Source organism: Ostrinia furnacalis, unplaced genomic scaffold (assembly GCF_004193835.3).
Source record: "Ostrinia furnacalis isolate ACB-3 unplaced genomic scaffold, ASM419383v2 OfSCF0786, whole genome shotgun sequence".
Classification (NCBI taxonomy): Eukaryota; Metazoa; Arthropoda; class Insecta; order Lepidoptera; family Crambidae; genus Ostrinia; species Ostrinia furnacalis.
The window spans coordinates 482,808-488,807 of record NW_021131025.1 but is presented as its reverse complement, the minus strand read 5'-3'; the positions used below and the strand labels follow the sequence as shown (position 1 = coordinate 488,807).

At 37.6% G+C, this 6,000-nt stretch overlaps 1 protein-coding gene across 1 annotated transcript in view; it reads right to left on the bottom strand.

The window, feature by feature from the left end:
- Positions 1-251: 251 nt before the first annotated feature.
- The window catches only part of LOC114350124 (1,2-dihydroxy-3-keto-5-methylthiopentene dioxygenase-like), a 39,287-nt gene continuing 33,538 nt past the window's right edge, over positions 252-6,000 (bottom strand). The window contains exon 6 of the transcript XR_003655678.1: positions 252-438. The gene's annotated coding sequence lies outside the window, so the exon portion shown is untranslated. The remainder of the gene's footprint in view (positions 439-6,000) is intronic.

Here is a 6,000-nt window from a genome sequence, read left to right as displayed (position 1 = left end):
GGACTTTTCATTAACAAAAATATATTTTCTAATAAAAACTCCATAATTTAATACTAAAATCATAAAGGACATTACAAAACAGCTCACAAGAGCTTACAAACGCTAAAAAGTATAAATATAAAGTTAAAAAATGTATGTCATAATCAGCACTCTTCTCCATCTCCGCCAGCAGGATCAGTAGGATCAGATTCCTCAAAGATGTCTACATCAGAGGTTGCAGGCTCAGGACTGGCGGGTTCAGGACTCGCTGGTTCGGGACTCGCTGGTTCAGGACTCGCTGGATTAGGACTTGGCACTGGAGATTCATCCTTCGCTGGAGCAATGGTTACTAAAGGAGTATCAGGTTCTAGACAAACATCGTTTGACGTTTTAGATCCCTTAGCTGACGACGTATTCGTTTGTGTCCCTTCGTCTGTATCGCGATGAGATTTCCATTCCCTGAAAAGAAAATACAGATAAATAATAATAAAAGTTACGTTTCATTTTAAATTGGAAGATTTTTAAAAAACAAAATCGGCAATAAAATACAAAAAATCAAAACAAAATAAAAATAAACCATACCGTAAAAACATTGGACCACAGATTCATGTTGTTTTCTCGGGAGAGGAGGTGCCGTGATAAAAATATACTGTTTACAATGAGAAAACGTATTTTATAATGCCAAATGGCATTGGCAGTAAGCATAATGTAGTAATCCACTCCGCAGGCCGTAGCGTTATTTTATTGCTAGAACAGTTTGATAAAATCAGTTGTTAAACAGAAACTTTAGACTTGAGCATACTTCAAATTCAAAGACTTTAAATTCAATAGTAAAGGTGAAGAATAACGACGTAAAATAAGAAATTGGTACATAAACGAATCTTCCAGAAAAAATATACGAGTACAACGAATGATATACATAAATGGCAATAGGTGATGCTCTTAACTATAGGTATTTAGTGTTAATTTTAAAAAGCGACTCCGGACTTTAAAGCTCCTCAAATTTTGCGCTAACTGGCTTAAATATGCCTACCAAAAATATATTTCTTGAGCCGTAAATAATATACTCGTATTATTTCTAATTGTCTTCGTTATCTCTGTGAGGAAATGAATATGGTGACCGTGGAACTGCCCCATCTTAGCTAGAATTACAGATTCTTTTACCATATTACACAAATTGGCTGATCTGTCTGTACTCGCGGCTGCGTCCTAGCGACTAACTATTATCTCATTTTGAAGTCCGTTACAGTTGGATATTGTCCAATTTGAATATGAGTCGAGATTTCGAGAACCATTGTGCGTAGATAATGCGATGCCCGACGGAACCAGACCAAAGCGATTTGCTTTTCTAATATTGGCCGGCTTCATGTCAGTTCGTCCGATATTGTTTTAGAGTTTTCCGCCATGATTTCGATTAGTGTTTGCTTGTGACTTTGAAACTCTTTTGAGCGTTATTTGTCTGCAATATTGAAGTACGGAAAATTTTATACGTATATTTTGTAAATGAAGCGTATTTTTTCAGGTTTTCAAATCAGTATTGGTTCTGTTAGGTGTAAGGTCGTTTCAACATTCTTGTGTGAATCAGATGTTTTGATTCAGGGCATCAGGTCACTTTGAAGAAGGATATTTCTGTTATTCGTTCGTTATCGTATATCATTTCATCAATAGTTCAAGTTTCAACAATAGTAAGCAGAGCTCAATAATTTCTGAAGCAATTCCAATGTTTTATCCTCAGATCATATTCCCTTCTATGATCTGAGGTTTTATCCCTGCTGAGCATTTTGCGTGGGTGGACAGCGCAAGTCCTGTAGCTATCCAGCGCTCTAACTTTGCTAAATTACCTAACATAAAACTGCGAGCCTCGGCATTGAATCTAAGGTACAGACAGCTGCAAAAAAGCCCTATACAGTATACATATTGAAATTGCAGAATAAATGTTTTATAACTGTCAAAATCTTGAAATAGGCTTTGACAGCATAACGTTGAACAAATATCAAACAGAAGACAAAGCAATGAACAGTAATTTGTTAAAAGGAGAACCTGTGGCGGCTACAGCTGCACAATATTTCGGTGACGCGGAATAATAATATTGAGGGATGGTAAGTACAGAGAAATCTGAATGATAAGAAAGAAACGTAGTCAAAATGATTTATATGCAGAGGACTGTAGCAACATTAAATCTGCTCAGAACATCTCTGGAGCCAGAACCCACGTAGCAACGGCAAATGCATTGCTGAAATAATATCCTGCTGAATGCGTAACGAAGGATAATATTGCATTGTGCAATGTTTAACCATGCGATGTATTGATGGGATTTGTATGAGTCTCAGTATTTGTACTGCATAAATATGTAACGCCATACAATATTTGTAGTCGAATCGTAAATAAAGACATATCAAGGAAAAATATTGACAAGATGGAAGATGGTAACAAACAAATTGGAAGTACCAAATATGAATCTGAGCAGTTCGTAATGTGAATTCTACATAGAAGAGAAACCCTGAATTTTTATTCGCAAACGTAAGGGAGATAGTAAAACTAAACTAAACATATTACAATAACACGGAGAAGTTGCTCTGCACACAAATGATTGTCAAATTGATGACCATATCATCTGGATTGGAACAGATTATCTCGCATAAAGCTGAAGGCTGAATCTATGCTGCAGATTAGAGACGAGTGACGACAAGAAGAAGATTTATTTTAAAACTTATGTGCAAAAAAGGTAAAACAAAACCTACAGAGAAGTTGCTATGCTATGTGCCTATGTTGTACAAGTACACGAATAATTGTCGAATCTATACTCTAGCTAGTATACTAATATAATAAATGCGAAAGTAACTCTGTCTGTCTGTCTCGCTTTCACGCTTAAACCACTGAACCAATTTTGATGAAACTTGGTATAGAGATAGTTTGAGTCCCGGGAAAGGACATAGGATAGTTTTTATCCCGGTTTTTGAAACAAGGACGCGCGCGATAAAGTTTTTCAATGACAGACAAAATTCCACGCAGGCGAAGCCGCGGGCGGAAAGCTAGTATACTCAATAATTTGTTGCATCCATAACATTACAAAGGGTGGTAATAGTCGATATAGTCTGGATTGGAACAGGTCATGTCGCCTAATCGCCCATAACGTTGAAGCTATGCTGCAGAATACAGGCGAGTGACGGCGTGCGTCTGGGCTCGCTGGCGTGCGCCCAACGGTCGCGGTCGCGATGCCGTTCCGGCTGCCGTGGCTATTACGTAAGGCCATCGCGGTCAATCACTATGAATAAAGAGCCCTGTAGGTCTAGTGGCAAGTTTTGATCGAATCGAAAATCGAATTCGTTCACTGAGCGATGTAACTCCATACAAAAAACACCGGAGCATCATTACAACTGAACACCATTGCCATCTGTTGTGATGGACTGAGGAGACTTGGAAATATTGCTGCAAGGAAAGGAAAGAGTCTCAAGAGCTGTTTTTTCATGAAACTAGTAAAGATAGTTAAATTTATGCTAGCTTCATGAAAAAAGCAGCTTTTAAGATTCTTTCGTTCCTAAGTTTGTATTTTTGGATAGTTAGTTATGATGGACGACTTCTACTGTGGGCAATGCACAATACAAAAAGAACACTTAAACATATAATGTCCTACTGCCTTAGATTAATAAAACCTAGATAGATAGTCAGTGCACGAAAGGTGAGGCAGTTTTTAGGGAGCCGGCAAGGCTTACCCGTAAACGTCACATGAACTGTCAAAGTGAAAAATTGGTAAACACGTCCGACGAATTTTAATTAATTAAGACGGTTTGTGCTGTGAAAGGGTGTCTAAATACATCAGAAAAACGAAAGAAAGTGACCAGTGTTACATTCCATAAGTAAGTACTACGATTCGACGCGTATTTCGCTTGAATTTGGCTTTCAAAAATTAAATACGGGAATGATACCAGTAACAAGAAAATTTATTTCCCAATTGTTCGCCGTACAAATACACTTCCTTTTTTATGAAATCGAGACTTTTAAGTCGATTTATCTTATTGTTATTAGGTAGGTACTTTGAATTCAATAAATAAGTAAGTACATGATACGTTTTGTTTTTGTTAATTATAAAATAATTAAAAACGTATTAAAAATTTCCCTGCTTTCGGGAAAATCGCCTTCACTGTCTACACTCCCCAACATAATTGACACTAATGACATAAGATTTTTGCCTCACTCTTGACGAAGCGTTTGTATGAAGACTATCCATCTAGGTTTTATTAATCTAAGCCTACTGCGTTGTACGTGTTTGGGTAGTGCACCTGCAGTGGAGACTAATGACCTGATGCTGATGATGATCATGAACTAGGTACGAATATTTATTACAAGATTCAACCCTCACTCTAATATCCCTGTAGTTCAGAGTTCTTTTTATAATTCCGTTGGATTTGGTTATGGGTAAAATTGAAATTCCAGTGGCTTAAAAGTTTGATAGCGATTATGGAAAGACCAGTCGCGATCAGCAATGTTGTATCGAGTGTCGTACCATTCGAATGTCGATGGGTGTTTGTTTACCTTATTTTATTTGACGTGCAGTGTTTATTTTCCGTTCAGAAATAAGTCGACTGGATACGTCGTTTGGTTTCGCAAACAGTGCGCGTAGGCAATTAAATTAAAACCTCATAATGAAACTGAAGTTTTGTCCTTACATGAAATAAGGTGTACCTTTTTTTTTGTCGTCAAAGTATTGACTATTATAATTACCGATTAATATGGAGCAAACCGATATTAAATGGAAAACTTTAGTGAACATTACAGTAGAATCCCGATTATCCGGATCAATTAAAACCAGGGGTATTCCGGATAATCGATTTCAAAGTAAAATCGGACAATAATTAACTTTTTACTTCTAGAAAATGGTTCATTTACATAATTTAGACCATTGGGTGAACCAATTTCTATTAACAATGAACCAAGACGACGTCTGTACCGTGTTCGGTGGCAGCACCGAGCCGTATCACAGGCGGCGCTGTGCCGTATTGATGGTTCCAGGCCCTAAATCGTTAATTAGAGCCATGAAGATTGAGTCCGGATAATCGGATATCCGGATAATCGAAGTCCGGATAATCGAGATTCTACTGTACTTTGTAATTTTTTTTTACAAATTATTTCTTGGGTGAATAGGCTTAGGAGATTGAAATACAGATAAAGATGGACGTGCATCTGATGCTAAGGGTGCTAATTACTTTTAATTTGAACTGGTAAGTTAGCAGCACCACATGTAGCTTTGACGTTGTGGTCCCCTCGCTAAATCCGGGGCGACGCGCGCGCATCTATTTGCGTGCAGTGCAACAACCCCACACCCGTGACATTACTACACTAATACACTTGCATAATGATCGTGTTTGTCTTCTAATCTTCAGTATTTATTATGTTTATTACAGTCAGTCACAATTGGTGTTTGCCAAAATGCTAATTCGTCGATTTTTATTGGCTCGTCTGTGATTCAATAGTCATTTCAAAAGAGGAAGATCTTATAGTACATGCACTATAAGATATGACGTATGCAGCTATTTCGTTTGAAGTCCGTCACTCTTTCGTTGTGGACCCAATTATGCCAAAAGTAATCTGCATAGAGTTTAAGATTACTTAGCATTACTTGGCAATGTATTCTGTCACTTCTCCCAAGAAATATTTACCTTTGGATAATATTGGATAAAATAAGTAATTAGGCGACTTCAATCAAGAGAACTATCAAAAGCCTTTTAAAAGAATAAAATCCTAGAAAGATTCGAGACGCGTAGGAATTATCTGATCAACACAGACTAATGAGAATTTCAAATTCTGCACAAAGTATTTTTTTAATATTTGAAAATATATCGCCAAGGACTTCTCTGGCAAATGGCAATTAATCCCAATATTCCGAATATTCCGATCGTTGCTTGAACGGCGACAGCAGCCCACTCACAGCACCCACCGGTAAATCAGCGCCGGACGAGCTAACGAATGCATTGTGCATCCGCCCACTGGCTCCAGGATTACTGGATAGCGACGGGAATATTC